Below are 13,036 nucleotides of genomic sequence, written 5' to 3'. Positions count from 1 at the left end.
GGAACTAAGGGGAAGAGGTAGATGGCAGATCCACCAAGAAGCAAGGCCTTTGCTGAGGACCCCCAAAAAGCATACATCGTATCTTGAAGCCAAAAAAGGACACAGTGGCTCATGAGTGACCTCAGGAGTGAGTCTGAACCCAGAGCTATACACCTTTTTGATTTGAAGTGGCTTGTTTTGTGGGGCAGGGACAGATTCAAGGCACCAAGATATAAGTACTCCTTAATGCCCATTCTCGCTGCTCTCAGGGATGATACACATTCCAAAGTGGTAGGGGTTAGGGGGAGGCATTGGCCAATGTGGCCAAGAGTTGCTTCAACTCTAGAACACCAGAACTCCATCCAGGTCAATGTACCAGCCCACATGGGGTTGCCTCTACAGTTTCTTAGAGTTCTCTGAAGATATGAGGAGGAATGGGATCCATAGCAACTGGAAGTCCAAGTAGAAAAGCTCCTCTACTAGAAGAGAAGACCTAGGTCAAGAGCCTAGGTATAGGCATGGGAAGTGAGTGGGGACAAGGGAGCAGAAGAAGTACATGCCTTCCTAATTAGGGGTCCCAAGAGTTATTCAAGGCTTTATGCAGCAAGCTCTACCTATAGACTTAACAGATACATGTTTTCACACATGGGTGCCACTGGATTTTCAAGTGTATATGGAAGCTGTAGTGTGATTATGTGATTAATATCATCCCTAATTTATAATTCTTTATTTTCTAACTGAATAGATAATAAAATTAAACTACTCTCATATGGGGACCAATGAAAATATTTTGACTTTCAAAAGACATTCCCTTTCTTGAAAAGACTGCAAACACTGAGCTACATCATTGCCTATTCCTCACCACTGCCACATGCTTCAATCAGTTTTATGAATATGATCCCTGTGCCCACCATGACCTTCACCACCAGAGAATATCTATTTGGCATCCTCTTCTGAACACTGGATAAAATAAATCAAACAAATATGCCTATTAAAACCTTCCTTTAAAATATCCCTCAGTGTATTTTCATTTGAGCAGTACCGTTGGGGCAAATTCACCTAATCCATCTAGCCAACCAGCTCTTTATATAGATTTGGGGATACATTCTTCTGGGGAAAATTGAACTCTGCTTTCTGGATCTTCCCAATCACCAAAATATTAGGCAAATATGACTTACAGGCAAGATATACCCAAGTAATCTGGAACCTTGATAACATGTTAAAGAGTGTGCCACTCAGATTGCTAGTCAAATAGCAGTTCAAGGTCAAAGTCACACTGCTAACTTTGTTCAATTTTCTTTCCACTAAAGTAAGTTGACTATCAGACAATCTTTATATTCCTAACATAATTTTAATTGTTTCAAATTTGTTTTAATTTATAAAAAATATATTGTAAAATGTTCACAGGGAATAGAAATGTATAAAGAAAAATTGCCCTCATTAATACATAGATGAGGTGATTAAAATTTGAAATGTTTAGGAAGTAAGTTGCGCTTACATCTGACATTATTTTAGGGTTATTTTTTCTTTTCTCTTATAAATACTGCAGAGGTCCAAACAAATGCTTGTGTATATAATACTAAAGAAATGATACTGCCTCCATCTCAAACTTGTCTCCTCCTCCATCATCTTTATTTTCCTCCTCATCATCAAAGGATCAGCTGCCTTTGTGTTTTGTTGGGAAATCTGTGTTCACAGCAGATGTCTGTTCCTATCTGTAGCAAGCAGACTTTGTTTCCTTGGGTTGAGACACTACATTTGTAAACTGGAACAACTCACTTCACCTCTCCAACTTTTCTGTAAAAGCTGAGGGGTATTTAGAACTTTGATGCCGAAAACATTATTCCACTCTTTAATATTATTCAAAGTAAAAATAATACCAGTCTCTAAAATAAATGTCAGGACACACAACAAATCCCTATCACATGATGACTACTTCCTTGCTTTGGGGAAATATTAAATTCTTTCAATACATATATATATATATATATATTTCTGCTTCATCTGGCTATCAGATAATCCAGTTCTAAAACAGCCAGGTGCACTTTACACTCTCTCCAAGCTCTGAAAGGCTATGATTTTATAGTTATAATTTGCAGAGTGGAAGTAGAGCTGAGGAGGTTAATAAATATAAATGGTATCAAATCAGGTCAAACACAAAGAAATCACTTTGAGAGAAGGACAGAAATGAGTAAGACTATTTTACAAGTTGACGGGCCCCCCTCTTAGGTGTGTGCTGTGCATAGTAGTGACTTCCAAAGAGCACAGTATGGAAAGAGGGAGGAGAAGGGCCTGATAACTTTCCAGGGGAGAAACCTGACAAACACTACCCCAGCAGGTAATCAAGGTCAACATCAACAGTCATAGATCGTGTTGCTAGTATATATCCTGGATGTTATGTGATGAAAAAGGCACTTTACATCTGAGATTCTCTACTCAAAAACCCATTACTCTCATCTAATGCGTAAAACATCAGACACATTTCAAAAGAGGGACACTCTCTTACCTCTTACAAAATCACAAGCACATCTCAAAACTGTCAAGCTCAACAAAATTAAGAAACTGTGAGAAACTATCACAGCAAAGAGATATCTAAGTGAAATTGTGGTATCCTGGATGGAATCCTGGAATGGAAAAGGGACATTAGTTCAAGAAAAACAAGGAAATCAGAATAAACTATTGACTTCAGTTTATGATAGATCTACACTAGTTCACTAATGATGACAAATGTGCATTATTAGATGATGATAATAGGAGAAACAAGGTATAGGGTGTATGGGAACTCTGTCCTGTCTCCTTACGTTTTACTGTAAATCTTAAACTGTTCTAAACAATGAAGTCCATTTTTTAAAATTAAAAATCAATGAGCAATTATTTAAAAATAAAAACAATGTCCTAGTGGCATTGAAAAAATTTGTACAGGCTCACCAAGCCCAGACTGAGGGGTTTTCTTAAAGCACTGAGAAGGAACCCTTCTGCAGTCCTGCCTAATGATTCTTCCTCATCTGAATTTTCCTGTAATTCTCTGCAATACAGAGTAGATATTGTTATGTATATAAATTATTGGCTTACTCTGTACTCTGATGGCCAACTCACCTGTTTTAGGCCACAGCCACCTGGCACCTTGAATTTAAAATGTACTGGGTATGAGCTATGTGTTTTCCTAAGAAAAAGTAAAAGTTATTTCATAGTCACACCAAGATTAGATTTCTGGCTGTACTATTTATAAGCTGCATAATAACTGAACAAATTACTTAACCTTTCTGAAACTCAATTTTCTCTTTTGCTAGAGAGAGAGAGAAAGAGAAACAATAAAACCTTGCGGGTTTCGCGTGAGCGAGAAAATAATCATAAAGTATCTAATTCAGGACCTGACCCAGAAAAGTTCCCAGTAAATGATAGTTAATGACAAACAAGGTCATCAGTCCAAATCAAGAGAAGATAATGTCCTTTGGTAGTACCAAAATACAACTTAGAGCTGTTCCCTTCCAGTCCCCCTTCCCACTCTAATAGGTCACACTGCATCAAACACGGAGGGCTCTCTGCCAAGACCCGCGCTGGTCTGTTATCTCAGTGAGTCTTGGTCATTAAGCAAAGTCAGGGTCTTTGTTATTGTTCTCATCACTGCCCCAACAGAGAAAGACCAAGCCACAGGGTACATCTCTGGCTGCCAACATCCCTGTTCCTGAAACAAAAACGCAATAAAAAGGGCAGTCAGTGTCTGACACTGGGCCTGGGCTTGGGAGCGGAAGGGGAGGGGCTCCTCCTTCTCCTTGTTCCTCAGCACCTGTCACTGAGCTGGGGGATGGCCCAGGCTGGGGCAGTCCTGCTTCCTCCTCCTCCCCCCCCACCAGCTCCTGGGCAGCTCCAGACCTTCAGCTCCCAGCAAGGCAGGGCAGCCCACTCTGGGACTAGAAAGCACCCATTGAGGGCTTGCAGCTGCCGGTGCCGCTTGCCCAAATACTAAATAAAGCCTCAACTTCAGTTCCAGGGAAGAAGTCAGTACTGTGTTCTTCCTAAGCCCCAGTCACGGCTATCAAATATTCAAATCAAACTGGCAATGGTTAAACACTGCATGTGTTTGCATCCCGAATCTTGGATCACAATGGGGTGACTTGAGTTGCCAAGGCCTGGCCAGGCTTGGCTTTATCCTGGACACTGGAGTCTGTTCTCGGACCCACCGGACAGGAGTAAAGTTGAATAAATACCATATCGCTCTGCTTTTGATAGATGTTTGCTCTCAGGGACTTCAATAGGATTCGTCGGGGGTGGGGTTGAAGGGCACACACTTGGAGAATCAAGATGCTGTCTCACATTAGTGGGTGTTCAGAAGCTTTAAGGCTTTGTAAGCTTTCCAAGGAGACAAAACCCAAGCTATGTAAAGTAAACTATATCCAAACAAAGTAAAGGACAACTGGGATCCTTTTAAAAAAATGCTTGTTTGAAGAAGAAGTGGGGAGGGAAAATCAGATGAAAGAATGGTGGCCGTGTGGTTAACAGGTTGAGTGATGGACCCCTGGGACCTTATTATACTATTCTGTACTCCTGAGAATTTAAAAGTTGTATTCACAAGAAAGGCACTACCATAAAAAAACTACTGTGTTCCCCCCTTTTTCCAGGCTACAGTATAAAACTTAGATTTTCTTATGAGTATACCAGTTTATTCTGTCTTTTTAGCTTTTTCAGTTTTTTTTTCTTTAAATTAACATGCCAGGATTCTGGTTTTTTCTAGTTATAAAAAAAGTACATTATCATCATGGTAAGTGGAAAAAAGCAGAAAAGAAGTATAATGGAGAAAATGTAAGTCCCATGTCTTTGAATTAGCACTTGTTAATATTTTATGTCTTTCCTTTCAATCTGTATACACTCATACACACAGAGGAAGAAAAAGAAATGTGTAATGTACCTAAATGGAATCCAGTTCTATTTAGCTTTATACCATGCTCTGCCCGCCCCCCCCATCTCTGGTGACCATGGCCCATGCCATTTGATATTATTAAAGTGATAGCTTATGATGACTTTGAATATTTTCTTTCACCCTGTGTTTCTCAGTGCCAGAAAAAGTTCAGAATAGGGCTTTACTCACACCATGCATACTTTAAAAAAATAGAATAAAAATTGTACCACTAGAGATTACAAAGAAATGTATTTTGCACTAGATGCATACCACTTTTTCCAGAATAATGTAAAAATTGCAGCTGGATTCAGCATAGTATTTGGCAAGGACAAATATAGTAATAACATGAAGTTTTCTCACCTTCACGTGTACTCCAAAAGGGAAATGAGAAGGAGGAATGAAAGTAGAGCATAAGGGTGGGGTGTGGATGCCAGGAGCAAAGCCAGCTATGGGTGACAGTGACTCAGCTGACTCACACATGCAGAGACTTCTGCAGGCCTGGCATTAGCCGATGTGATCTCTGTCTCTTCATTAAGAACCTCAAATCAAAACTCAAAAGGATGCAGTGAAAATCACAAACATTCAGAGGAAAAGACATGTTACATATTAAAAGTGCAAAGGAAACAAAGGGATGACCGACAAATCCCAGGACAGGCAGCCATCCAGCTTTGACTGAGTACCTGCTACATACAGAGCTGTTCAGTGGATTTTGAAGATGAATGAATGAGCCACAGTCCTAGGCCCTATAGACCTCACAGTCTAGTGGAGGAGACATGATGTAAACAAGCTATTTCAGCACCACATTGGACTTGCATGTAGAGAGGAATGAATGAAGTCCAGTGGGAGCCCAGCTCAAGAGAAACCAGGATCCACAGCTCAGCCAGTCTCAGAGAGGAAACATCCTTGGAAGCAAGTGTAGAAGAATGAGACCCCACAAACGCAGGGGGGGAGGAGAAATGATGGGAGAATGTTTCACAGCTGGATTAGCAAAGAAAAACAGCTATATTTTAAAATGTCTTTTTCTCATAGCCTTGAAACCCAATGTTATTTGATAGACATTGGGTTATTTGCCCTTTTTTCTGTGATAGAAATATTCCTGGAAAGTTATGCATTAGACAAACTGATACTTTTTAAGCGTATTCCAAAAAATAAATAAAGGGACTTGCCATTTAAAAGAACCCTACTGTGAATTTGTTTATCTAGATAATCCCTAATTCACCTGTTCATTTTTCTCACATGGGACTTTATGTACCACCTATAGTAAGTACAATCCTGAAAATAGATGTCTTCCCACTTGTTCCATTCATTAGTTCCAAACCCCAAAGGTTTTGGGTGAGTTTTATGTTTATTTACTGACACCCCTCCCCACCTCCATACACATTCACTACTCTACTTATAAAGCAACTATTAACATTCGGATAACAAAAGACAGGCAGAGATGGCCAGGGCAAATGCAAATTAAAAAAAAAAAACAAGTGTAGTTGATTTTGAAAACTACCATATTTGCAAAGCTGATGTAGTATTTTCTCAGGCTCTTTAAAAAAAACAAAAGCAAAAAACTGGTTCGCAGCTTACCCCAATAGATATGGTGGCCATTAAGGTAGGTCAGGATTACCATCACAACTTTGCAAATGGAGAAACCAAAAGGAAGAGGCCTGGCTAGCTGCTCTTGCAGGTAGGCCCTTCAGCTGTTACCTGTCAGTAAAACGGAGATATTTTCTGCAGTGACTGGGGGCTGCATCCTCTCACAGGCTCTCAGTCCATCGAGTCAAAAAGCCATCAGTCTTAGGAGATGGATCACACTCCACTCTCTGACTGAATTAGAGTACTTGAATCTTGATGATGTTGAAAATATCTATGAATTTAAGATGAGGAGGATCATGTGCCAGGCAATCCGGCTGAAGGAGTGGGAGGCAGGAGCTTACTCTTGCCTTCCTGTCTGTTTCCCCTGATCACCAGGCCAGAATAGGTTTCACTACGGTTAGAGTAAATAAAGGCACAGGATGACTTTTTTTTAAGTCAAAAACAAAAAATTCAGTTGTCCTGTAAGAGCACTGATAATGGGAAATAGGATAACTGCAGTTGTTACTTAAAGGGTCATCTTGGTTTCATTTTTCTTAAAGTGAATTTTTGCTTTTCAGAATGTAGTGTCTCATGGATATGTTTCTAGTTCAAGGAAATCTCAACTTTTCAAGGCCATGCTTTAAAAATCTAAGACATTTGAGAAAACCAACGAGGCTTTTAGGTCGCTTATGCCAGTGTCACCTTCCTCTCCTTGAATGTGGACTGTATACTCAGTGGAAAGATGCACTGTGATAGAAATGTCTTCATTATTTTGATTCTAGATCAGTTTAAGAATAATCTTGGTGGAGATATTGTTCTGGTTACTATTGCTGTATAACAAATTACCCCCAAACCAGCAGCTTGAAACCACCGTTTCATTTTGTTCAGTTTTGTGGGTTGGGCACTCAGGAAGAGCTCAGCCTGGGCAAGTCTCCCTTGGGCTCTCTCACCCCCTACAGTCAGATGGCGGCTGGGGCTCCCCTCGGCAAAGGCTCCACTGTGCTCTCACAGGTCCACGGTTGAGGGGGTCCCCTGGGAGCTCACAGAGGCAGTTGACAGAGCCCCTACACAAGCATGAGGTCTGAGGTTAGTCAGACTTCCTGCCTGGTGGATGGCTTCCCCCACACTGAGTGTCCCGAGAGAACCAGGCCCCAGCCTTTCCAGCCTAACCTCGGACATCCCACAGCATTGTTATCAAAGGACTCAGTTACAAGTGCGTCCCTGATATTGGCCTCCTCTTGCAAAGATGTTTAAAAACTGCCATATAAGTGTTTTTGTGTTTTTCTTTTTTTTTAATTTTATTTATTTATTTTTAGAGAGGGAAGGGAGGGAGAAAGAGAGAGAGAGAGACATCAATGTACAGTTGCTGGGGGTCATGGCCTGCAACCCAGGCATGTACCCTGACTGGGAATCGAATCTGCGACACTTTGGTTCGCAGCCCGAGCTCAGTCCACTGAGCTACGCCAGCCAGGTGTGTTTTTCTTTTAAAAGAACAACTTAATATACATTATCTGTGTGTGTGTGTGATCTTAAACTAGCAACCAGGATCCTCTTAAGACCCCACAGGTTTATGAGTTTACTTTGTACTTTGAGATCCTGGCACAGGGTCCAGAGTATAGCAAATGCTCCAAAATGTTTGTTAAAATAAACAGAGGGCTGAGAAGCCAAGAACCTTGCCATCCAAATGAAGGAGAAGGGACTTACCTTTGGTAAGTTGAAAGGCTTATCATGCTGATAAAACCACTCTATAGAGATAACAAACAAGCTTGAGTTTTTTAAGGTAAAGGTATCTCAGAAATCCTGCAGCCCCAACCCCCTTCCCTTCCCGTCTTTTCTGACCCCACCCCAGTGTTGCAGCTGAGGCCCGAGAAGCTGAGTAACATGACTGACAGGTATCTTCTAGTCATGCATTCTTTTCCATTCCATTGTTGTGTCCGTCACTGCTTGGAGTTCTTTATGGAAAATTGCAGGGGCACTGAGTGTTTAGAGAGAGGCTCATTTCAGCTGCAGTCCTCTTCCTCATGGACCTTCTAAGCATTCCACCTGGCAGAAAAAGTTGCAGAAAGATCTCAGCAGGAGGCCACAGGACTCTAAGTTGCTTCTAAGATGTAGGTCAGAAAAACTAACTTCCTGACCCTCTCCTCACACCTTGCAAATAAAACCTTAAGTTTCTACTTCTGGGGCAGTACTGAGTCTGGAGGGCTTCCTGTGAGTTACAAAAAACCTGTGAGGAAGTGGAGATGTCCCTGAGCCTGCCTAAACCTGTGACAGAGACCTATCCTATTTGCAGGGAGTGACCACACATATAGTGTGAGACACCACCCTCGCTGTTTTGGGTCAGGAAGGCAAAAAGTCAAGCCACCTATTTTGCATCACAATAATGCAGTTTTGTCAGGAAGAATAGTGTGTTTAAAGTGACCACCCACTTAATTAACACAAGGAAAGTGATCACACCCTCTCCTTTGAAGTTTCTGCCGCTTTTCCCTCAGCAAGCGGAGGCCTTCGCCTTATATTATCCCGTACCATGGCTAAATTGGAGGCTTTTTCAATTTAGTACATTCCGTATTAATTGGGAAAAGAAAATGATAGAAACTGGTGTCTGGGACTTGTTCTTAAACTAATTCTTTAGGTCAATATTCCTTTAACTCATTAAACTGATGTTTGTGAAAGTGACTGACTTCAAGCGAGCACTCACTAGACGTTAATCCCTCTTTTGTCCCCCTCAGCGCTGTCTAGTGAGTGAGTCATGTTCACTCAAGCCCAGTATTTCTCTAAAATCCTCTGAAACTTTGTTAGCAAGGAAAAAAATCAGTAACATTTGGCCTCCTGAATTTAGTAAGGCAGATAAATAAATCTCCTAAGTTTCCTGTATTAGTCAGTGTTCTCCAGAGAACCAATAGAATATATATGGAAAGAGATTTATTATAACAAATCAGCTCACATGACATGGAGCCTGACAAGTCCCAAGACCTACAGTCAACAAGCTGGAGACTCAGGAGAGGGATGGTTCAGTTTCAATCTGAGTCCACAAGCCCGAGAACCAGGAGAATCAGTGGTGTATCTCCAGTCTGAAAGCCTGTTGGCTTGAGATTTACAAAGAGCCGATGTTCAGTTTCAGTCCAAAGGCAGGAGAAACGCTAATTTCTCAGCTGGAGGCAGTCAGACAGGAGGGGCTCATAGGAGGGTCTGTCTTTTTGTTCTTCTTAGGTCCTCACCTGATTGGATGAGGCCCATGAGCATTGGGAAGGGTAATCTGCTTTATCCATTCTACCAAATGCAAATGTTTATCTCATCTAGAAGCACCCTCACAGACACACCCAGCATAATAGCTGACCAAATGTCTGGGCACCCCATGGCCCAGTCCAGTCAGCACAGGAAATGAACCATCACGCTACTCTTCTAATGAGTGCTAGTCAAATTGAAATTTCAGATGGAATGTGCATGCTTGTAAGAGAAAGGACTTTCTGGTTAAAAGGGATATTTTACCAAGGATGTGACATGAGTCCAATTCTCTGAGCCTCTAGGTGTTACTATGTGCTTAGAACACTTGGCTTCAGGGCATGTGAATAATTGGGATGCCCTCTTACCGCTGTCCCTGAGAGTGCCTTTGCAGTGATAATGCAGGGCTGGAGTTCTCTGCTGCCTGGTTTCCTCTGTGGCCATCCCAGGAAGGGATGCTGCTGCAAGCCCCCTCCTCTTTACTCCAAAAGTGACAGACTTGCCCTTAGAGATGTGACAGGGCACGGAGATTGCAGCACCGTTTCCCAGACATTCTCAGGCAGCGATGGCATTGTAGTGCACACTGTTAGAAGGGTCACCATCTGCACATTATGATCTATCTAAAATTTAGAAATCCTAAATGGGCTGCACTTTGCTCTCATTCTGAAGCCAGGAGCCTGTTCTCATTTCATGGTCGGAGCTTGGCTTGCTCAGTGGGGACCACATGCCGCCGTGGTAAAGACCATGCAACTACCAGCGCTCCAGCTGCAGTTCCACCAACACAGAAGCAAAAATGGGAAGCGTGTAGAGTTCTTGGAATAGGAATAAAGTAGTAAAAGAGTGGCTGAAGAAGGCTTATGCCAGCCAGAACTCATTATATTTGTAGCTATTATGCTAAAGAGATTATACCTGTATAATCTTACGTATCAGCTATGAAATAAGTGCTGTTATCACCCCATGCTACAGTCAGGAAACAGAAGCATGGAGAACATAAGTCACTTATCCTAAGGTCATAGAGCAAGTAAGTAGCAAGCTCCCTGGCGAGATTTGAAACCAGAGAGTCTAGCTCCACACCTAACTAGATACCTCTTCTTTGCGTGAGTCTTCTCTCTGCCACCCAGACAAAGCCACAGTCTGCCCCAGTGATTCACAGGACTGCTACCTTGCCCTGCCAAGTCCCATGGGGTTTACTGGGCAAAGGTTCTCTTTTTCTGCTTTCAGGCCATGCCACTCAAGCCACAGGTGGCAGTCTGGGGGAAGAAATAGAAGAGCAGAACTGCTGGGGTCAGAGACCTCTCCCAAAGATCTTCTTCACCTAGCCTGAGCTTTTTTACACCTGACTCCCCCATCCTACAAACCACCGTCAATCATATGCCTCTTAAAAATAAGTACTATCCATTCCAATCAAGATTTAGGTTCCCTTTCAAGTTTTGTTTCTTTTATAACAAGAATCTTGGGCCTAAATTTTAATTTGCACAGCCAGTGACTAGTGCTGCCCTCAGTAAATGTCATCCGTCTTCTCTCTTGGGTCTCATCATAGGTAAGGAGGGCCTCGTCTCCCAGACGGAGGCTGGGGACGGCAGATGTGCTGCTGAGCCGAGCAGTTAAGGGCCCTGCCCACACAGAGTGTGTACTCTAGTGGGAAGACAAACATTCAAAGAGTCATACATAAAGGTAAAGCTGTCCTATGACAAGTGCTGTAAAGGGAGCAGAGTTCGATGAGCCCAGAATGGACATTTGACCTACTCAGGGAGGTCAAGGGAGCCTCCCCTAAGGAGGAGGTCCACAGTGCAGATCTGGAGAAAAAGGAGAGTGCGTCACAGGAAGAGCCTGCTCAGAGCCCTGCACGCGGGCAGGAAGGAGTGTGGTGTCTTTGAGGAACCGAGAAAGCCCAGTGTGGCTGGAGACCAGAAGATGGGGATGTGGTCGATGATGAGGGAAGAGGCAGCAGCAGGGACAAAAACTGTGTACAGCCCATGTTAAAGATTTTGGCCTACCTACCTACCTGCAGTAGTTCTTTCAACTCTGGCTGCTCACCAGAATCACCTGCGGGACATTTGGAAAAGACTGTTAAGAGGATCTCACTCCAGAACAATTATATTTACATTTCTGGAAATGAGACCCAAACACAGTTTTGTTTTGTTTGTTAAGCTTCCAGGTGATTTTATTGTGAAACCAGGGGAGAGAATCATTGCCTTACACCAACAGGAAACCCTAAATGTTTAAAAGATAATGCGTATGCTGTGTGTGTTTAGGGGTAAATGGATGCCATAGTCAGATTTACATTTCAAAAAGCATCCTTTGGAGTGAGGAATGAAGAGTTTTCAGAAAGGAGAACAATTAATTGGCTACTGAAGGATGCAAGGATAGATGGGGTAGCAGCCGTGGAGATGAAAGTAGAGGATAAATAGGAGGGAAACCGCTGGGCCTGGTGGAAGGATGAAATGATACAGACTAACTCAGTATGGGGGTGAAAAGAGAGCATGGTTACCAGGGCTCTGCTTACACAACAGGCTGGATAATTGTGCTATTTGTTGCAATAAGCACAAAGATTAGCCCCAGATATAGTTCGAGTGGCGGTGAGGCTTTACCTTGGACATGTGGAGTATGCTTTTGTTTCATCATGTGCTTTACGTCTCTTTTCTCTAGAACATCTATATGCCCCTCACGAATCCTTGCTATTTCTTATTCATTAAAACCAACAACAATAACTATAACCACAAATGATTGAGCACTTGCTACATTCAAGAACTTGGCCTAATTAATCTGTCTTCAAATGTAACTTTTAGAAGCTTACTGCTGAGTAAATAAAGTTTCCTAGTACATGCCCATGTTTTCCTAGGAAAATTGTTACTGTTTCATCTTTTCCATAACTTTATTTATGTCGTATATTTCTTAAGACATTTAGTGCCCAGGGGGAGAAATTTTACTCCAACAAGCATAAACAAAAAAAGAATACTTTATTGTAAAGGTATCTCGTGGAATACAAAGATGAACATGTTGCTAGGTTTCAGGAAAAACTAAAATCATGAACTCATGACTTCACAGTCTCTCTCCTAAGTTCTTCCTCTCTACACATCTGCTTTGTTCTTTACACTCTCCTCACAAACCACCTTCCATCACTTTTCTTGTCAAGATGAAAGAAAACATGGCAATTCATGCTTCTGAGGTGTAAACCTTACAGCTGCAGCATCAGGGAGGTTACCCTGCCTCGGCACTCATTGGCTCCCTTGAGCCCGGTGTCCCTTCAGTGGACCAATCAACAGTGGCCAGGCAGTAAGAGCTGAGTTGATACCTATACCCCACAGAACCGTAGCTAAAATGGATGCTTCTGTGACAGTCCACCAGGATTGCGCTGGGACTGGGATTGCAAGTCTT

This window comes from Phyllostomus hastatus, unplaced genomic scaffold (genome assembly GCF_019186645.2).
Source record: "Phyllostomus hastatus isolate PE091 unplaced genomic scaffold, TTU_PhHast_1.1 phas_contig_58, whole genome shotgun sequence".
In the NCBI taxonomy this organism is placed as follows: Eukaryota; Metazoa; Chordata; class Mammalia; order Chiroptera; family Phyllostomidae; genus Phyllostomus; species Phyllostomus hastatus.
Note: the sequence above shows the minus strand (reverse complement) of the source record.